The 22,714-nt window shown below is 45.3% G+C and overlaps 1 long non-coding RNA gene across 1 annotated transcript; it reads right to left on the bottom strand.

Annotated features, from left to right (window-relative positions):
- Nucleotides 1–11,606: 11,606 nt before the first annotated feature.
- Nucleotides 11,607–20,823, bottom strand: LOC141276449 (uncharacterized). Its single transcript, XR_012325966.1, has 3 exons — nt 16,036–20,823; nt 14,316–15,943; nt 11,607–11,806 (listed from the first exon to the last, which is right to left on the bottom strand). It is a non-coding gene; the product is annotated as an uncharacterized lncRNA (long non-coding RNA).
- Nucleotides 20,824–22,714: the final 1,891 nt, after the last annotated feature.

The following is a 22,714-nucleotide window of genomic DNA, read 5'->3' as shown; positions in this document are numbered from 1 at the left end:
ACATTGGACGATGAAGGGAGAACAGGAGAAGGGACAGGCTTTTGTCATGGCATCGAGGTGAGGCCAGTGCTGGAACCCTGCAGAGATGCCCAGGACAGAGCTAAATGTCTGGACCGCAAGTGCCCAGAGAGCCAGAATGGGAGCTATCAGCTGGGAAGAGGGTGTGGAGGTGGAGGGAGAGGAAGCCGCTGAGCACCGAGGTCCAGAAAACACCAGGCTGTTCCCTGGACAGGACCGGAGAACGGGGCGCTGGGCAGGGATTGGTGGTTGGGTCAGACGAGAGGCCGGGGCCGGAAGCACTGAGACCATGGACGTTAGGCTGAGGGAGGACCCACCAGGAACGCAGGCTGTCATTGTAGAGCCATGAGTCTGATCCAAAAAAACCTATCATCTGAAAATACCGTGCTAAGTGAAAGAAGCCAGGCACGAAAGGCCACATGTTATGTGATTCCATTTATCTGTGCAACGTCCAGAGTCGGCAAATCCACAGAGATAGAAAACTGGGGCTGTGCGGAGGAGGGCATGAGCCTGGGGTTTCCTCCTGGAGTGACGAAAGCGTCTGGAACTAGACAGTAGCGATGGTTGCGCAACATCCTGAATGTACTAAGTGGCCACTGATAGTAAATTTTGTGTCATGTTTTATGACAATAAAAATAAGCATCCCATATCCCTAAAGGGAAAAATGGGTACATTGAACCTCATTAAAACTAAAAAGATTTGCTCTGCAAAAGACCCTGATAAGGCTATGAGGAGACATCTCACAGACTGGGAAAAATTATTTGCAAATCACATAGCCAACAAAGGACTCGTGTTGAGAATATATAATTTTCAAAACTCAACAGTAAAAAAAAAAAAAGTGGGCCACTTGGATCCAGTGAAAAGGGAGTGGAGGAGAAATGCCTTTCCACGGCTCTCTTTAACGAGAAGTAGTCTGTGCGATTATCTGACCAATGTCTGTGTGTCCCCAGTTAGAGCCCAGAAAAATCAGTTACTAGGCCTGGTTTTGCTCACTATGTGTCCCACGCCTGGCCCAGCGGCCAGCACACAGTAGAAGCAGAATAAATATGAATGAATGAATGAACAAACCAATGAGCAGGGGCAGGGACCTGGTAAGTGCTGGCCAGATGGACCTAGAACCTCTAAAGTATGATGACTGGAGATCCCATTGACACAGACCCCCAAAAACAGCAACGAGGAGCACATTCGTTCATTCATTCATCCGGTGAATATTTGTTGAGCACCTACTGTGTGCCAGACTCTGTTTTAAGCATATGAACTACATCGACGATCAAAACACACAACAATCCCTGCACTCATGGAACGTAATTTTACTCCATATGAAAAGACAAGGCATTATTCACAGCAGCCGAAAAATGGTAGCAACCCAAGGATCCATGGACGGATGAATGGATAAACACAATGCGTCCATCCATCCAACAGAACACTCCTCAGCCTTAGAAAGGAAGGAAATTCTGACACCTGCTACAACGTGGACGAACCTCGAGGACATTACGCTAAGTGAGATAAACCAGACGCGAAAGGACAAATACCGTGTGATCCCACTTCTATAAGGTCCCTGGAGGAGCCAGATCCATAGAGACAGAAAGTAGAGGGTGGGGCCCGGGGCTGGGGGAGGGGGAGGGGAGCTAGTGTGTAATGGGGACAGAGTCTCAGTTTGGGAAGATGAAATGAGTTCTGGAAATGGACGGTGGTGATGGCTGCACAACAATGTAAGTGCACTTAATGCCGCTGAACTGGATGCCTGAAACTGGTTAAAATGGTAAATTGTGTGTTAAGTGTGTTTTACCACAATTAAAAACATTCTAATAATAAGGGCTGTGGAGAAAGGAAATTTGTGAACAAGATTACCATTTTAAGGAGGGCAGTCAGAGTTTGTTCATACTTCTATTCATATTCAATTGATAGGATTTTTAGCTGCTCTTGAGAGATAGAATGGCATTACAAATTATTGAGGGGAGGATATCTGTGCAACGAAGATCACTTAAGGGAATTCCCTGGCGGTCCGGTGGTTACGACTCAGCGCTCTCACTGCCGAGCCCGCAGGTTCCATCCCTGGTCGGGGGAAATAAGATCCCACAAGCCATGTGGCGGCGTGACCAAAAAAACTAAAGCTAAAACTTAAAAAAAAATTTTTAAAAAGAGAGCAGGGGACTTCCCTGGTGGTGCAGTGGTTAAGAATCCACCTGCCAATGCAGGGGACACAGGTTCCAGCCCTGGACCGGGAAGATCCCACATGCTGCAGAGCAACTAAGCCCGTGCGCCACAACTACTGAAGGCTGTGAGCTCTACGGCCCATGCCGCGCAACTACTGAGCCCACGTGCCACAACTACTGAAGCCCAAGCGCCTAGAGCCCGTGCTCCGCAACAAGAGAAGCCACCGCAATGAGAAGCCAGTGCACCGCAAAGAAGAGTAACCCCCGCTCACCGCAACTAGAGAAGCCTGCGCGCAGCAACAAAGACCCAACACAGCCAAAAATAAATTAATTAATTAATTAATTAATTTTTTTAAAAAAAGAGAGAGATCACTTTATTTATATCCTTCTGTTATCCAGAATAAAGGGTGGTGAAGATTCTGGATAGTCAAGAGCTATGTCTGACACTGTTGAAAGATTTCCCCGAACCTTTCTGTTGAAAATAAGTATAAACTGGGAAATCATACCACTGACCTGCCTTGATAAACATACTATACTTAACTAACGTACCTAATTTTTATTTTTTTTAAGGAGCAAGACTTGAATGAGGTGAGGGGGTGGGAAGCAGGTCAAAGAACGAGGCTTTGGGGGACAGACACAGAGGCTGCTGCGGCTGGAATCAGTGACACATGAGGCAGGAGAGGAGGTCAGGAAAGAACCGGGCACAGATGACACAGGACCTGGGAGGCACTGTTAGGGCTTGACTTTTAATCTACATCAGAAGGAGAGGAAGAAGCTTTTGTGCCAAACATCAGATCAATTTCCACAAAGCAACAAAGAAAAGATCCCGAGGCTCTGTTCCCAGGGCTGGTTTTAGCTTCTCACCCAGGGATGTTATGGGTTTTCCTGCTGCTGAATCCACACCAGAATCAGAGGCTCCCAGGAAAAAAAATGGGGGCGAGGAGGGTCACAGGCTCTTAAGAAAACTCGATAAAAACTTAACAGACCATTGGTCCACACGACTAATATCTCAGTTTCAAGCATGAGCTCAGGGAAACCTGGGAGCTGTCTTGGCTTCTAAGGTACTAAACAACCCTATGCTTCAGGACGATAACTCCCCAACATAAATGAAACAAAATACAATGGGAACTTTCCTGGCTTTCAAGTGAACGCTTTCATCGTAGTTCTGAAGTCTCATGTGCTACTGAATTACTATGCAGATGTTAAAAGGTATGAGGTAGGTCTCTACCAACCATGTGAAAAGATGTCCAGGATACATTATGAAATGGAGGGGGGAAAAAAAGCAGTTTTACAGCAGTTTGCATTCATCTCATTTGGGTTTAAAAAAAAAACTATTTATGCGAATCGGTTTATAGTACATGCAAAAGCAAAAACATCCTCTGATATCAGTTAATATGGATACATATGTGCTAGAATAACAGAGAACGTTCACAGTCTATGTTATATATTTCAGAAGTGCTGGAATTTTAAAATAATGAGCACGCATTACCTCTGTAGTCAGAAAAGATGATAAAAATGTTTTCAGTGGAATATCTAGAATACATAAATGTCTCTCAAAATCCAACAGTAAAAAAACTCTATACAATAAAAATAAACAAGAAATCTAGGGTAATTCCCTGGCCGTCCAGCGGTTAGGACTCAGCCCTTTCACTGCTTTGGCCTGGGTTCAATCCCTGGTGGGGGAACTAAGATCCCACAAGCCACACGGCTCGGCGAAAACAACAAAAAGAAAAAGAAATCTGATTTTAAAATGGGCAAAAGACATGCATAGATATGTCACTGAAATGAATATAGAGATAGCGAACAAGCACATGAAAAGATGTTCAACTTCATTAGCCGTTAGGGAAATGCAAATTAAGACCACAATGAGATATCACTATGCATTTGTCAGAATGGTTAAAATTAAAAATAGTGACAATACCAAATGCTGGTGATGATGTGGAGAAACCAGATCACACATCCACTGCTGGTAGGAATATAAAATAATATAGCCTCTCTGGGAAACAGTCTGGTGGTTTCTTACAAAACTAAATATGTACTGACCATATGGCATTTATCCCAGCAAAATGGAAATCTATGTTCACACAAAACCTGTGCATGAATGTTCATAGCAGCTCTATTTGTAGTAACTCAAAGTGGAAACAATAAAATTGTCCTAGAACAGGTGAATGGTAACACAAACTGTGAGTTATCTATCCCGTGGAGTATTATGCATCAATAAAGAAGTGAATGACTAATGCGATGCAACAACTCGGATGAGTCTCCAGGGAATTATGCTGAGTTAAAAAAGCCAATGTCAAAAAGTTACATACTGTATGATTCCATCACAGAGACAGAAAGCAGATTAGAACTAGTGGTTGCCTAACCATCGGGGGCAGGAAGAAAAGCAAGTGTGGCTAGAAAGAGAGATCACAAGGGACCCTTGTGTGATGGACCCGTCCTGCCTCTTAATGGTGATGGTGTTTACATAAATCTATGTGTGCGATAAAGCTGCATACAGGCACACACACAAATGAGTAAAACTGGTGGAATCTGAATCAGTTCTGTAGATTTCATCAATGTCAATGTCCTAGTTATTACATGTTACATTATCTACACAGATGTTACTATCTGTATAATAACATATTGTATTACTATAGTCATGCAAGATGTTACCACTGGGCAAAACTGGATGAAGGGTATAGGGCACCTCCCTGGACATTTTGGTAACTTCCCATGAATTTAGAATTATTATTTTTCCAAAGTTAAAAAACTCATATGGGGACAGATATAAAGTTCCTCTGGATTAAAAATACCCACTTTCATCAAACATTTTAAAATATTTCTTCCATTTTCACTTAACATATATCTTACGGCGATGGATTCTTTGGGACTTTAATGAATTCTTTTAAACATATCTTTCAGCTTGTATGTCAAAAAAAGTTCCATCATCTAATCTGATAGATTTTTATTGGATAACTCAGGACATCTGTATCTGCCACAGTTTCACAAATTATAATCTATAAACCACCTGGGATGCATAAAAAGATGCAGATTCTGGGGCCCATCCAACCCTTCTAAATTGGGTTATCTGGAGATAGGATCTGGCCGTCTGCCCTTGTATTAAGCATCTTCAGTGGTTCTTAGGATGAGTCAAGTTCAAGAACCACTGGTACAGTTTATGAAACTGAAGTTAGCGCTCCAAATAAAACAAATATTTTGCATGGTTTAGAAGAAAACACTAGAGAGCTGACTAAAGTGACCGTGACCTTATATAATTTTCTGACATTAAAAAGAAAACAAAGTCTTCCAAATGTCAAATACAAAAATGGATCCTAGGAGAATAGAAGTCTCCAAAGGGTAATAATTTACAAACTCCAGATCTAGGAATGGCACTGAAATTCAATTTCACTTATTGAATTTCATATATGTCCACTGTTCTGGCATGTAAAGAGGAAAATGATGCAAGGTGGGGGGGAGGGGCAGTTGGGCTGAAAATCCGCCATTCTAGCATGGTCCCAAGGGCCAGTATGGTCCAGCAGGCTGGCTGAAAACAGCCCAGATGGGCATCAACCAATGAACAGGAAAACAAATTTTGGTATGTCCATGCAATAGAATATTATTCAACCATAAAAAAGAATGAAGTACTGGGACTTCCCTGGTGGTCCAGTGGTTAAGAATCGGCCACCCAATGCAGGGGACACGGGTTCCATCCCTGGTCCAGGAAGATTCCACATGCCGTGGAGCAACTAAGCCCATGCACCACAACTACTGAGCCTGTGCGCCTAGAGCCCGTGCTCTGCAACAAGAGAAGCCACCACAGTGAGAAGCCCGCGCACCACAATGAAGAGTAGCCCCCGCCCGCCGCAACTAGAGAAAGCCTGCGCACAGCAACAAAGACCCAACGCAGCTGAAAATAAATAAATAAGTTTATTAAAAAGAAAGCTGAGGAGCCCAAACTCTAGCAAGCAGAAAGCAGGGACACTAAAAACTTGGCCAAAAACACAAACGCTGTTTAAAGTAGTTTCTGGGTTGTTGTTTTTTTTTAATGTTTTTGGCCGCACCATGTGGCATGTGGTATCTTAGTTTCCCAGCCGGGGATCAAACCTGTGTCCCCTGCATTGGAAGCAGAGTCTTAACCACTGGCCCACAGGAAAGTCCCTAAAGCAGTTTTTATGTGGGACTTCCCTGGCGGTTCAGTGGTTAAGACTCTACGCTTCCACTGCAGGGGGAACGGGTTCGATCCCTGCGTGGGGAACCAAGATCCCCCATGTTGCATGGTGCGGCCAAAAGATAGAGTAGTTTTGGGGTCTCCCAGCAGGCCTCAAAGTTACTGTCCAAATAAATTCAGCAGACTTTCTTCAAGACCATTTACGAGGGATTTCCCTGGTGGCGCAGTGGTTAAGAATCCACCTGCCAATGAAGGGGACACGGATTCAAGCCCTGGTCTGGGAAGATCCCACAGGCTGCGGAACAACTAAGCCCGTGAGCCACAACTACTTAGCCTGTGCTCTAGAGCCCGTGAGCCACAACTACTGAGCCCACATGCCGCAACTACTGAAGCCTGCGCGCCTAGAGCCCGTGCTCCGCAACAGGAGAAGCCACGGTGATGAGAAGCCCACTCACCGCAATGAAGACCCAACGCAGCCGAAAAAAAGACCATTTAAGTGTTGACTGTGATCTCCAACACTGAAGTTGGCCATGGCTGGGAAGGGGTGAGGCTGGGCCACCTGCCCAGGCAGCCCGCCATGAAAACCCACACACTTAGGCTAGTAAGCACCCAGACATTGTTGGTTGACTGAGAACATAACCTTTTTATTTTTACCTTTTAAATATTTCTAACAGACTTTACTTATTTCACATACTTCTGATTCTCATCCCTGACTATTCCTCACGAACCTTCCCCTCATAGTATTTTCTCTTTAACCACCAACAATCATGCCAATAGTAACCGGATCTGAACTTTGGCAGCAGAACAATGCTTCCTGGTGACCCCGATGTACACACCTAGTACTGAGGACATATCTGCACGTGGGATTAGCAACTATGAGACTGAAAATTAGTTTTTGATCTCATTTGAACCGGTTTGCTAGTAGGAAGTTTGAAAAAGAAGTCTTAACACTATTAGAGCTAGCTAGTAAAACTCTGATTTCCTAGTATTTAAAGGCATTTAAGCTCTCGAGCAGACGGTGACTCTACTCCCAATTGTCTCTGCTGCTGGTTGGGCGTCTGGCATGTGCCAAGTTCAGACAAAGTACTCTGCATGCTTTAGCACCCAAGGTCCTCCACAGTGGCCTAAGGACGGGAACATGACCAACACCGTAACGAAGACAGCTGAGGGACAGAGGCTAGGTGCCTTGCCAGGGTCACCCAGGAGTAAGTAAGTGGTGGAGGCAGGATCCAGATCCTGGTCTGAATGCCAGCAACCCCCGCAGTCTTCCTGCAGAGGCCCCTGAACATAGAGCTTCATACTGGCTAACGCACTGTGTGTGTGTGTGTGTGTGTGTGTGTGTGTGTGCTTGCATGTGTGTTCGTGTGAACTTTTCTTTTATTGTGACAAAATATCCAAAACATAAAATTTACCATTTTAACCATTTTTAAGTGCGCACTTCAGTGGCATAAGTACATTCACATTGTCGTGCAACCGTCACCACCAACCATCTCCAGAACTTTGTCATCGTCCCAAACGGAAACTCTGTCCATCCCCCATCCCCAGCCCCTGGCACCCACCCGTCTATATTCCGTCTCTATGAATCTGACTACAGTAGGTTCCACAATCTAAATGGGATCATACAATAGGTGTCCTTTTGAGTCTGGTTTATTTCACTTAGCATAAATTTTTTCAAGGGTGTGTTTGTGTTTAACGTTAAAAAAGCAACCGCAGGCACTTCCTAAAGGAAAATACTCTGTTTACCTGCAAACTTTGAAGACAAAGCCTGACTCTGGGGGTTGCCACCAGAGTTGAAGGAGGCTGACATCTGCACCCCTGAAACAATGGGGAGAGCCCCAAGACCAAGTGATTCCCAAAGACACAGAAATGGATCAGACCCAGTGAGCTAAGCCAGCAGATGTACAGGGTTGACCCCAAAGAGGTTAGTGGACTCTTTAATTTACATTTTGGGGGATGCCTTTCTGGGTCAGGTATATGCTGTTAATCATTGATGAAGGTAAACTTTCTAGTTTAAAAAAAAAAGAAATCTTGGTTCTAGAAAAGAATTCACCATTCATAGATGTCCATAGAAATTCTCAGTTTTTCTTCTTTCCTTTTCACCCCAGAGAGCTTCATTGAACAGAAGCAGCACCTGTCTTTCCCAGATTTAAGCTATTTAACAAGCAGCTATTTTTGCTAATCTTTTGGATTACTCTTTCTAATTGCCTGAGAAACAGCGCCTTAAAAAGGAAAAATTTCTGCCTTAGAACTTATACCAGGTTGAAAATAGTCATGATCAGTTAAAAAAAAATAATACTGCGTAAGTACCCAAAAGATTTACCTTAAAAACTGGTCCAACTGGCTAAAAATAACCTCTAAACAAATAACAAAACCTAGACGAGGACCCGTGGAAGAACCAGAGCCAACAGATTCTTCAGAAGTGAGGCTGGAGGATTGACCAGCTCCAGGCTTAGTTTGATCTGGTGCAAAGATCAAAGGCTGGTGCAGGTCCCTAAGGACAACAGCAACAAAAGCAAAAATAAACAAATGGGCCACATCTAACTCAAACGCTTCTGCACAGCAAGGGAAAGCAGCCACAAAATGAAAAGGCAACCTCCAAAACGGGAGAAAATATTTGCAATCAGCCATCTGATAAGAGGGTAATATCCAAAAGATGTAAAGAACTCACACAACTCAATAGAGTAAAAAAAAAAAAAAAAATCTGATTTAAAACTGGGCACTACCAAACGTAAAATAGATAGCTAGTGGGAAGCAGCCGCATAAGCACAGGGAGATCAGCTCGGTGCTTTGTGACCACCTAGAGGGGTGGGATAGGGAGGGTGGGAGGGAGGGAGATGCAAGAGGGAAGAGATATGGGAACATATGTATATGTATAACTGATTCACTTTGTTATAAAGCAGAAACTAACACACCATTGTAAAGCAATTATACTCCAATAAAGATGTTAAAAAAATAAAACTGGGGACAAGGGGCTTCCCTGGTGGTCCAGTGGTTAAGAATCCACCTTCCAATGCAGGGAACGTGGGTTTGATCCCTAGACGGAGAACTAAGATCCCATGTGCCTCGGAGCAACTAAGCCCGCATGCCACAACTTCTGAGCACTCGAGCCACAACTAGAGAGGCTGTGTGCTGCAACGAAGATCGCGTGCAACTAAGACCCTACGTGGCCAAAAATAAATAAATAAATATTTTTAAAATTCAAAAAAAAAGAAAAAAGAAAACTGGGCACAAAAACTGCATATACATTTTTCCAAGGAAGATACACAAATGACCCACAAGTACATAAAAGGGGCTCAGCATCACTCACCATCAGGGAAATGCAAATCAAAACCACAATGAGATATCACCTCACATCTGTTAGGAGAGCGATTATCAAAAAGGCAAGAGATAACAAGCATTGGCGAGCATGTGGAGAAAAGGGAACTTTTGGACACTGTGGGTAGAAATGTAAATTGGTGCAGCCACTATGAAAAACAGTTTGGAGATTCCTCAAAAGAATTAAAAATAGAACTACCATACAATCCAGCAATCCCATTTCTGGGTATATATCCAAAGGACGTTTAAACAGGATATTTTAAAAAAGGTATCTTCACTCCCATGTTCATCGCAGCATTATTCACAATAGCCAAGATATGGAAACAACCTAAGTGTCCATCAACAGACGAATGGATAAAGGAGATGTGGTGTATATACAATGGAATATTATTCAGCCACGAGAAAGAAGGAAATCCTGTCATTTGTGAAAACATAGGTGGACCTTGAGGGCACTATGTTAAGTGAAATAAGCCAGAGAAAGACAAATATGGCATGATATCACTTATGTGTGAAATGTAAAAAAAAAAAAAGTCAAACTCATAGAAATAGAAAGTAGAAGTGGTTGCCAGGGGCTTGGGGGTGGGGAAAATAGGGATCCTCCCCGTGGGCCTCTGGAGCAACAAGGTGGGAGGTGACAGTCTTGGCCCTTTTGTGGCACACCCTCTAGGAAGCACGAAACAATCCTTCAAGGCACCCTTTCCTCGACAAGCGGAGGGCTCAGAAATGGGGGCCCCGGGTCTGCAGACATCCCTACAGGTGATACGCCCATTGGGTCCAAGCGTGTCCACCTCATCTCAGGCTGCTACAACACAAGACCATAGACTGGGAGGTTTAAACAACAGACATTTATTTCTCGTGGCTCTGGAGGCTGGAAGTCTAAGATCAAGGTGTCGGGAGATGCGGTTCTTGGTGAGGGCCCTCTTCCTGACTTACAGACGGCCACCCTCTTGCTGTGTCCTCCCATGTCAGAGAAAGAGAGAGAGAGATTGAGAGAGAGAAATTCCAGTTTCTTCCTCTATTTATAAAGACATTAATCTTATCATGGGGGCTGTATCCTCAGGACCTCATCTAAACCTAATTGTCTCCCAAAGGACCCACCTCCAAATATCACATGGGGGTCACAGCTTCAACATATTGAATTTGGGGGGCACACAATTCAGTCCATGATAGAGGGTTAAGGTCTGTGGCTGGGGAATCAGAGGGTGGTCAGGGTTTGGAGGCAATCCAACTAAGAGAATAAGGGCTTCCTTCGTGGCGCAGTGGTTAAGAATCCGCCCGCCAATGCAGGGGACACGGGTTCGAGCCCTGGTCCAGGAAGATCCCACATGCCGCGGAGCAACTAAGCCCGTGCACCACAACTACTGAGCCTGTGCTCTAGAGCCCGCAAGCCACAACTACTGAAGCCCGCGCGCCACAACTACTGAAGCCCGCGCGCCTAGAGCCCGTGCTCCACAGCAAGAGAAGCCATTGCAATGAGAAGCCCGCGCACCACGATGGAGAGTAGCCCCTGATCACCACAACTAGAGAAAGCCCGCGCCCAGCAACGGAGACCCAACGCAGCCAAAAATAAATAAATGAATTTAAAAAAATGAATAAGAGAAAGAGGCATAGGCAGAGGCAGAGCAGAGACAAAGACAGAGACAGAGACAGAGAGGGCTCAAAGGTCGTCTCATAACCAAGTAAGAAAGGAGGCCTGGGGCCACCAGCCACTTCATCGAGCTCTAGCTCTCAAGATCCCAGAAACTTTGTTATTTCTCCTTTCAAAAAAAATTTTTTTAAGTTTTTATTGTGGTAAAATACGTAACACGAAATTTACCATGTTTAAGCACATAGTTCAGGGGCATCAAGTACATTCACACTGTTGTGCATCCGTCACCACCATCATCTCCAGGACTTGTTCATCTTCCCAAACTGAAACCCCGCCCCCATTCAATAATAACTCCCCATCCCCCCACCCCCACCCCCATCTTCTCTTCCTTGCTACCTTGTGTTCTCCTTTCTCTTCACAGTAATTACAGTGACATCTTCAAGACGACAAGCACTCCTGCTTGGGGGGATGACCAGGACATGGGGAAACTGTGTCTGATCTGAAGATGGGAATCTCAAGAAATCAGAGTCAGTGCTGGCAGCTCAGAAGGGAAGGACAGCAGGCTGGATCCCAAGAAGCCTGGAAGGAAGTGGGAAAAAGGGGGTCAGCCAGCGAACAGCCGGAAGTCTGGGAGCCCCTAGGGGCCAGATGGGGTTCAGGGACCCGGAACCACGGGGAAAACGTCAGGCTGCAGCCACCCAGGGAGTGGGAGGGAGCGAGAGCTGCCTGGGCCTCATTCCCACCATCTGAGACACTTTCATTCTCACTCTAAGTGCTCCCAGTAATTTTCTGTCCAGCTTGGTAGCAATACACCCACTTAATAGCAAATCCAACTAACGTGGGTTTCCCCCATTTGTCATCTTAAATGGGGTCTTGCTTCCATTAGAACTCATAATGAATTACTTCAAGCAGCAAAGCAAAAATCTGACTCTCATTTCTTATTCTCAGTTTGTTTTAAACAATTGGGTGGTGGTGATAAGGGTCTTTCTTGGGCAAAGAACCGAGGATAGCAAGGCCGCCTCGGGTGCTCAGGGCTGCGGTGGGAGCTGGCCGTCAGCCACAAAGGGGAGGACTTGGACTTGGATGATGTGGTGAGGGCACGGGAGGGCGAGGAGATGGGTACAGGCCAGGGCACAGGTGGGACCAGACTTTCAGGCTGCCTGCTTTTATAGAGCAGAGGCTTCTTTTCTTTTCTTTTTTTTTTTTTTTTTTTCGGTACGCGGGCCTCTCACTGTTGCGGCCTCTCCCATTGCAGAGCACAGGCTCCAGACGCGCAGGCTCAGCTGGCATGGCTCACGGGCCCAGCTGCTCCGCGGCATGTGGGATCTTCCCGGACGGGGGCACAAACCCGTGTCCCCTGCATCGGCAGGCGGACTCTCAACCACTGCGCCACCAGGGAAGCCCTCCTGTCTTGTTTATCCTTAGACCCTGACACAGTTGCAATGAAATGAACACATTCGCTTCTCATTGCAAATCCTGGAAAACCAAAATTACTGTTGCCAAACGCTTGGAGCCCTGGCCTGCTGGCTTCGGTCTGCTGTACGAAATTCTTAATCACCCGTTGGGCCAGTGAACCAAATTCTGTTGTCTGTTCTAATCGTTTGAAGGCTATGAGTGTGTTTCCCTAATGAGATGCCCTCACCCCTTTCATGAGCCTCACGGAGCCCAGGACAGAGTTCGAGCAGATGGAGGGTAGTATTACTCATACTTGACCATACTTTGTTCATGACGTATAAACATCCAGGATCACCCAGATCTAGCCAGTCTATTTTGCTGCATAGTTTTGAAGAGATGCCATGCTTTCAGACTGAAGAGAGTAGGCTTAGAATAAGTGCTCTGATGTTCTATTGTGAAATAGGAGAAGGACTGTCCTTCCCAGCCCATCTCCCCGGGACACTGCAGACCTGGCAGGAAAGCATTCACTTCCTGCCCACGACTGTGAGATGCATTATGTCACAGCGGGGATAACTTCCAAATCCTATTTTTAGAGGTGATGAGGGGGAAGCCAAGTCCAGCCTCGAGCTGGAAGGAACCCAAGGGTTCCTCTGTGAGCCCGAAGGTCTAGGGGGCAACGGCCTCCAAGACCCGCCCTAATCCCTCATGCTGTCCTCTCTCACGTTTTGAGTCCCCACGTGGCTCTACTGGGCGTGGTACAGGATGTTCTCATGAATCATCTCAAGTCCATTGAACAGTCCCAGCACCAGTGCCAAGGTCGAGCCTTAAACCTGAGTCTGTATTTCCTTCACAGTGTGCTGAACTGTAGCGCACACTCCTCTCCTACAGTCGCAGGCTGGGTGACAGCCTAATACAAGATGACATGTTTCCAAAGGTGAAAGATTGAAAGAGACTTCAAAACTCATTGCTATTGGACAATAAAATGCTTAGGATTCAGCAAAGAAAGGCCAAGGGATCTTCGTTTTAAAATATAGTTTTACTCTGATTCAAAAAGATACATGCGGGCTTCCCTAGTGGCGCGGTGGTTGAGAGTCCGCCTGCCGATGCAGGGGACACGGGTTCGTGCCCCGGTCCGGGAAGATCCCACATGCCGCAGAGCGGCTGGGCCCGTGAGCCATGGCCGCTGAGCCTGCGCGTCCAGAGCCTGGGCTCCGCGACAGGAGCAGCCACAGCAGTGAGAGGCCCGCGTACAGCAAAGAAAAAAAAAAAAGATACATGCACCCCAACGTTCACGGCAGCACTATTCACAATAGCCAAGACACGGAAGCAACCTAAATGTCCATCGACAGAGGAATGGATAAAGAAGATGTGGTACATATATACAATGGACTATTACTCAGCCATAAAAAAGAATGAAATAATGCCACTTGTAGCAACATGGATGGACCTAGAGATTATCATACTAAGTGAAGTAAGTCAGACACAGAAAGACAAATATCATATGCTATCACTAATATGTGGAATATTAAAAAATGATACAGATGAACTTATTCACAAAAGAGAAGTAGACCCACAGACATAGAATACAAACTTATGGCTACCAAAGGGGAAGGGTGGAGAGGGATACATTAGGAGCTTGGGATTAACAGACACAAACTACTATATATAAAATTGAAAAACAAAAAGGATTTACTGTGGGGCTTCCCTGGTGGCGCAGTGGTTGAGAGTCTTCCTGCCGATGCAGGGGACACGGGTTCGTGCCCTGGTCTGGGAGGATCCCACATGCCGCGGAGCGGCTGGGCCCGTGAGCCATGGTCACTGAGCCTGCGCGTCCAGAGCCTGTGCTCCGCAACGGGAGAGGCCACAGCAGTGAGAGGCCTGCGTACCGCAAAAAAAAAGAAAAAGGAAAAAAGGATTTACTGTACATCACAGGCAACTATAGTCAATATCTTTTAATAAACTAATAAACCATAATGGAAAGTAATATGAAAAAGAATATATATGTATGTATGTATAACTGAATTACTTAGCTGTATGCCTGAAACTAACACAACACTGTAAATCAACTATACTTCAATTAAAAATTTTTTAATTAAAAAATAAAAATTAAATGTTTTAAATTTTCAAAATCATGTGAAATAAAGACAAAGAGAGGATGCCAGTCTCTTTCACAGAACGCCTTCCATGCATGTGGCCCTTGTTCAACTTTCACGTCTTTCATTCAGAGAGAATGACGACTGGCCTCGTTGTGAAGGTGAATTTTACGTGTCAGCTTTACTGGGCCCAGGGATGCCCAGATAGCTGGTGAGACATTGTTTCTGGTTGCATCTGTGAGGGCGTTTCTGGAAGGGATTAGCATCTGAATCAGTAGACTGAATAAAGATGGGCTCAAACTGGGCTGGCATCATCCAATCCACTGAGGGTCTGGATGGGACAAAAAGGGCAGAGGAAGGATATTTTCGACCCCTTCTTGAGCTGGGACATCCATCATGTCCTGCCCTCAGACATCCGAGCTCTGGTTTCTGGTCCAGGAGTGTTAAGCCACCCACCCTCCCAGTTCTCTAGCTCACAGACGGCATATCATAGCATATCTCAGCCCCCATAATTACATGAGCTGATTCCCATAATAAATCTCCTCTTCTGTATCCATGTATATCCTGCTAGTTCTGTTTCTCCGGAGAACCCTGACTGATACACTTGTGAATAAGGTTAAAAGGCAGAGATTAAGACAATCCCTTTTTGTAAACACTTACAGAAAACCATGTGCAAACTCGTGATCATCTTCCCCCCTCACTTCAAGAGAATGGGGTGTTTGCCTTATATTGCTGGGTGTTAAAAGTAAAAAAAATCACACACCATATTATATTAAAGATCCTGAAGAAGGAAAACTGTCTCATGTCTGTCTGTGACGGGCTATCCAACAGAACTTTCTGTGATGGTGGAAATGTTCTTTTCCTGCACTGCCCAAAGCAGTGGCCACTGGCCCCGTACAGCTGTCGAGCCCTTGAAAGGTAACTATTGTAAGAATTGAATTTTAGATTTTATTGATTTTAATTAAAATTTAAGTAGTCACATGTAGTAGCATCTACTCTATTTGGATAGGACAGGTATAATGTCCATAACTTTAGATCCATTCAAGATCTTTTTTTTTAGTCTTTGACCACGGGTGGAAAAGTCTGAGGCTGGTGTGGCCGGTGCAGCCTGAGGTGAGTGAACATTCAAGTATGATGTCTGACGTTCATCCTTGAAGACCCCCATCAACACCGAGAAGTGAACAGCGTCGTCCTCTCCAGACAAAACTTGGATTCTCTGATGTAACACCTGTCATTTTCCCAAGCAGAAAGTCAAATATCAAATATCAGTACTTTTGTAAGAGCTGAGAGTTCCCATTTCCCCATTCATGCCCCTCGTACCTCCAGCCTTTCACTTCATTTCATAACGAGGAACCAAGAGCTGGGCTCTCCAATCTGAAGGGCTTGGTTTCATTCACTCGTTGTCTCCAGCACCTACTAGGATGCCTGGTATACAGTACGTGTCCAATCAGCATTTGCTGAATGTTGAATGACTATCTTGGAAAGAAGTGACAAGGAAAAGACAAAACAAAACAGCATGAACAACGAACTGTGTTCTTCAACTGTTTAAATCACGTCTCTGCCGGTTACCAGCTATGCCGTCTGGCCTCCGTGGCTACTCAAATGTAAGAGATCGTTCTGACTGGGAGAGCTGCTGCCTCTTCACGCTGCAGGGGTGGGAGGTCAATGAATGGATGTTATTAGCTATCCAAATGGTCTGCTGCCTGATGGTGGTTGAAATATTCTTGGGAGTTTGAACATTATCGTTAGTTACTCTTTTAATAAAACGTCCTCATTCTAACACAACTTAAGAGAACAGTAAAAACGGGGCTAAACCATGTTCATAAAGATAGGAGTTTTATAACATAAAGACAAGAGTTTCATGAGAAACTCAGGCCAGATTCTGGGATCTTGCAAAATCTCTCTGAGGAGCTTTGCATATTGCGTGTCTGAATCGAGCAGGAGAGAGGGAGCGATACCCGAGCAATTTTTCCCCAAGAGACCCAAACGGAAATATCCCACAAAGAGGAAGCCTGGAGTTTATTCAAACTGCTTTTATTTTAATACGTCCTAAGTGGTACTGAGAACATTTCCAAGAAATTAAATCGCTTGTAAGCTATTTATATATACTCTATTATCACAATTTATCATTTAAAAAAATTCCAGTAGATCTTTTACCAAAATGCCCCAGAAAGAGCAATCATTCATTGACATTACAGAATAATAGCCGTTCCCAATATTTTAAGAGATTCTGACGTTTTAGGAATATTTCACTACAAGCCACCAAAGAAATCTAAAGTCGTGATTTCTGTAGTGAAAAAAAAACGACTCATTGGTGTAGCAGATTTCCCTTTAAGGGTCTCCAAGAGGCTCTCACACATGCATCGGGCTCAGGACAAGCTCACTGTGGCCCAAGCTGGATCAGCACAGACCCAGGCCCTTCTGAAGTGGCCTGTGGGTTCAGCCACTCTGGGCAGAAGTGGATACTCTGACGAAACCACTGCTCTTGTTTTTTGTTTTGTTTTTTAAATTAATTAATTTATTATTTATTTTTGGCTGTGTTGGGTCTTCGTTGCTGCGTGTGGGCTTTCTCTAGTTGTAAGCCGGGGCTACTCTTTGTTGTGGTGCGCGGGCTTCTCATTGCAGTGGCTTCTCTTGCTGCGGAGCACAGGCTCTAGGCGCGCGGGCTTCAGTTGTTGTGGCACGTGGGCTCAGCAGTCATGGCTCAAGGGCTCTAGAGCGCAGGCTCAGTAGTTGTGGCACACAGGCTTAGTTGCTCCGTGGCATGTGGGATCTTCCGGACCAGGGCTCGAACCCGTGTCCCCCGCATTGGCAGGCGGATTTTTAACCACTGCGCCACCAGGGAAGCCCCACCACTGCTCTTGTTGATACAGTGTGAAAACGCAGTTTCATACTGAAAGTCGCTCTCCCGAATAAACACAAAACCACCAAATTCATGTTTCTAGCACATGGACCTTCTTGTTTCAAAGCACCAGCTAAGGGCATCGATTTAAAGAGTTACAATCTTATCACTCTTGCTGAGCTTAACAAAGCACAATGAACTGAACCAGTGCCAGCATTTTTACGTTCATTTTTGCTTAAGAATTTGGAGAAACAAAATAACTGGAAAAAACACCCCAAGACCTTCCCTGAAACAAGACACACCCTAAGTGAACACGTGGCTCCCTCTTGTGGCAAAAGCAGACCTCACATGTCCACTGCTGGGCTTGCTTCACACCCCACCCATGCATTCCCCTCAAATTAGCCAGCTACATTCAAATGACCCTGAATTACTAAGATTACTAAAAACACACAGTCTGGGCAGTAGCGTCCCATCCACTGGGGCTGGCTTCAGTTGTCCAGAGGGAGGTGAGAACATTCTGTTGAAATAGGCCCAGAGTGATAAAGGCCCCTAAGTAAAGTAGCTACTTGACCTTCCCATCCTACATTCGACCTCATCTGCCAACTTAAAACGCAACGTGCATACGTACCCTTAGCGTCAAAAATAAGCATTACCTTAAAAACACATCCTATACTGATGGACAGATTTTTTTTAAAGAAAAATCAGGTTTCTTCAGTCACACCAAGAGCCGTATCAAAGTGTTTCAACTATGAAAACGTCGGGTTTTCCCACTGAGAGAAGGGGGCTCTCTGGGAGTTAACCCCCAGCCTCCTCCCCACCTGGCAGGTCCCTTGGCCCGAACGATTCTCATCCAGAACGAACCAGGCATTTTCATCCCTTGTTCTGGATCCCACTTCCTCCTCCCAACAAACTAAATCCAGAGCCAGAAGAGTTAAGTCATTTTTGGTGTCATACTCACCATATTAAAAAATGTCATGAAGAACCTAGGGGGAAGACAGGAATAAAGACACAGACCTACTAGAGAATGGACTTGAGGATATGGGGAGGGGGAAGGGTAAGCTGTGACAAAGCGAGAGAGTGGCACGGACATATATACACTCCCAACGTAAGGTAGATAGCTAGTGGGAAGCAGCCGCATAGCACAGGGAGATCAGCTCGGTGCTTAGTGACCGCCTGGAGGGGTGGGATAGGGAGGGTGGGAGGGAGGGAGACGCAAGAGGGACGAGATATGGGAACATATGTATATGTATAACTGATTCACTTTGTTATAAAGAGAAACTAACACACCATTGTAAGCAATTATACTCCAATAAAGATGTAAATAAATAAATAAATGATACAAATGTTAAAAAACAAAACAGCTGATTCCAACCTTCCAAGACCCTTTGTAGAGACAGTGTGAAAATACAGGCAATAAAGAGGCAGATGAGAGAATATAACACATCCAACCCAAATCAATATATACGCAGAATCAAAGGGAGGTGTCTGGTAAGATACTCTTGTTGGGAATCCCTAATCGAGGGAAAAAAGGAGAAGCTGATTTTAACAGAAACTCTAAATGTTTAAATGTTTTAAAATTCACGTATCTGCCAAACTTACCCTGCCTACCACTCCTCTGGAGGCAGGGACCAGAACGTGGTTCAATCTCTCTCCCAAAAGGCATCACAAGGCTGGAAGATGAGTTTGTTTCCCTTACCGCTGCAATCTCAGTTTCTACGTGAATTCAGACAAGTGTATGTTTGCCCCATAGAGAACTAAGTACCTGCATGGAAAATAAGCCAACTCCCCTCTTTTCTCAGATCGCTGTCACATAGTTGTAGGTGTTTCTAAACAGGAATGAGTACTTATCAAGTCATGGGGGCGGGGGGAGTGACAAGGAACAGCGCTATGTCCTAGCTATGACATCCCCTTGCATGTCCTACAAAGAACTAGACTCTTTTTTTAATATATATTTATTTATTTATTTGGCTGTGCTGGGTCTTAGCTGCGGCTTGCAGGATCTTCGTTGTGGTATGCAGGACTTTTTTTTTTAGTTGCGGCATGCGGGATCTAGTTCCCTGACAAGGGATCAAACCCAGGCCCCCGGCATTGGGATTGTGGAGTCTTAACCACTGGACCATCAGGGAAGTCCCAGAACTAGACTTTTCGATGCATCTGAGAATTTGGTTGAAAAGAGGCAGCAACGTAAGTGTGATGGTTAATTTTACCTCACCTTGACGTGCTAAGTGATGCCCTGATAGCTGGTAAAACATTAATTCTGGGTGTGTGAGAGTATTTCTGGAAGAGATCATTAGCACTTGAATCGGTGGACTGAGTAAAGATCACACTCATCATTTCAGGTGGGCATCTAAAACGTTGAGGGCCTGAATAGAACAAAAAGGAGAAAGGGCAATTTTGCTCTTTGCTTGAGCTGAAACATCCACCTTCTTCTGCCCTTGGACATTGGTGTCCCTGGTTCTCAGGCCTTAGGACTTGGACTGAATGACACCACCAGCTTTCCTGAGTCTCTTGTTTGCAGATGGCAGATGGTGAGACTTCTCAGCCTCTATTATCATGTAAGCCAATTCCTATCATAAATCTCCTCATATCCATATCTGTATATCCTGTTGTTTGTTTTTTAAATATTTATTTGGTTGCACTGGGTCTTAGTTGTGGCAGGCAGGCTCTTTAGTTGCAGCTCTCGGGCTCCTTAGTTGTGGCATGCATGTGGTAATCTAGTTCCCTAACCAGGGATCGAACCTGGGCTCCCTTCATCGGGAGCTCAGAGTCTTAGCCACTGCTCCACCACGGAAGTTCCTATCCTATTGTCTGTTTCTCTGGAGAATGACTAATACAGCAACTTAAGTCAAAGGAGCACAGAGACTTGCTGCTTTCTCCAAGTCATCTTAGATAAGCAGCAGTGGCAGAGTGCTTGTAATCTTAAAAATAATAGAAGACAAGCTTTAAGAGCTAGAAAACTGAGCCGGTTTCCAATCTTGAAGCACACTTCTTGTTTCTGATAGAAACAGAACACTTAGTAGGTAGATGGGGAAGGGAAAACAGGTTAAGCCCACTTCCTTAAAAAAACTAAAAGCAGGGCTTCCCTGGTGGCGCCGTGGTTGAGAGTCCGCCTGCCGATGCAGGGGATACGGGTTTGTGCCCGGGTCCGGGAAGATCCCACATGCCGCGGAGCGGCTGGGCCCGTGAGCCATGGCCGCTGAGCCTGCGCGTCCAGAGCCTGTGCTCCGCAACGGGAGAGGCCACAACAGTGACAGGCCCGCATACAGAAAAAAATAACTAAAAGCATTGGGATTTCCCTGGTGACGCAGTGGTTAAGAATCCGCCTGCCAATGCAGGGGACACGGGTTCGAGCCCTGGTCTGGGAAGATCCCACATGCTGCCGAGCAACTAAGCCCGTGTGCCACAACTACTGAGCCTGCGCTCTAGAGCCCGCGAGCCACAACTACTGAGCCCGCGTGCCACAACTGCTGAGCCTGCTCCTAGAGCCCACGAGCCACAACTACTGAGCCTGCGTGCCACAACTACTGAAGCCTGTGCACCTAGAGCCCGTGCTCCGCAACAAGAGAAGCCACTGCAATGAGAAGCCTGTGCACCGCAACAAAGAGTAGCCCCCGCTCGCCGGAACTAGAGAAAGCCCGCGCGCAGCAACGAAGAGCCAACGCAGCCAAAACTAAATAAATTAAAAAAACAAAAAACTAAAAGCTAAAAGCATTAAAGTTAACTGGAGAATTCCACTCTAATACAGTGCTAAGGCACAGCTCCCCTATAAAAATTCCTTGTCATGTACCTGAACAATTTCAAAAATGAACTGTGAAGAATCTACTCAAAACACAGGCAGAACAGAACTACAGCCATGCCTGCTCCTGCTCCTGAAACAAACCGCTGCTTACCAGAAGTAACCAGCCCTCAAAGATGCCTCACACCCAACGGCACAGGCTACAAAGATAAGGAGTGTGTCTGATCTGGTGGGGCCGCCTCACACCCTCCCAACTCAACCCGCAGCACTTCAGTTAAAACATCTTGGCACGCGTCTATAAAGGAAGATCATTTGTTTCAGGATAAAGGAAACTTCATCCTACGAAGATGACCTTTCCCAAGCAGTCAGGCCCTTTGCAAACAATATTCTCTAATCAAATTTCAGCTGTGCATATATACAGCTCAAGGGATAGTTTGCAGAGTTTGAAGTGCAAATAAGAGTGAACAGATGCTTTTTTTAAAAAAATAAATTTATTTTCGGCTGCATTGGGTCTTTGTTGCTGCACGCGGGCTTTTTCTCTAGTTGTGGTGAATGGGGGCTACTCTTTGCTGCGGTGTGCGGGCTTCTCATTGCGGTCGCTTCCCTTTGTTGTGGAGCACGGGCTCTAGGCACGTGGGCTTCAGTAGTTGCGGCACGTGGGCTCAATAGTTGTGGCTCACGGGCTCTAGAGCACAGACTCAGTAGTTGTGGCACATGGGCTTAGTTGCTCCGCGGCATGTGGGATCTTCCCGGACCAGGGCTCGAACCCGTGTCCCCTGCATTGGCAGGCGGATTCTTAACTACTGCGCCACCAGAGAAGTCCAGAGATGCTTCTTTAAAAATTGATCCAATTCATCCAAGTTTCCATAAAATTGGAAAAAAGAGGTAACATTTTGGAAGCAAAGGAGAGCCAAGTAGAAGCTACCGTCCTGTGAAATGTTATTTAGGCCTCTAACTTCAAATGGTTACGTTGAGTGTACAGATTATCACTTGGATGAGGTGTGTTTCAAAGCTTCCAGCACTGGCTGGTGTTTAAAGGCCATTTCCAGCTCTGAGTTCATATGGTTTAGGAGATCCCTTAATTCTATTTCTTCTCCTTGGAAAGTTTAAGAAGAATTTAAAAATTATCTATGGCAAAGTGCAAAAAGAATCTTATAGCACATTTCTTTTCCCTTTTTTTTTTTTTTTTTTGGCGTGCCGAGAGGCTTGTGGGATCCTATTTCCCCAACCAGAGAGCAAACCTGGGCCTTCAGCAGTGAAAGCATAGAGTCTTATTCACTGGACTGCCAGCGAAGTCCCCACATTTCTTACTCTCTGTGAAATTATAGTAAATGGTCTATATGCATTTTAGAATACACATGCTGAGCTCCAAAATATGTCTTGCTTCGTAGCTATAAAATCAAGTCACGTAAAGAATGATC

Source organism: Tursiops truncatus, chromosome 15, assembly GCF_011762595.2.
Source record: "Tursiops truncatus isolate mTurTru1 chromosome 15, mTurTru1.mat.Y, whole genome shotgun sequence".
Classification (NCBI taxonomy): domain Eukaryota; kingdom Metazoa; phylum Chordata; class Mammalia; order Artiodactyla; family Delphinidae; genus Tursiops; species Tursiops truncatus.
This window is presented reverse-complemented; position numbering and strand designations above follow the sequence as displayed.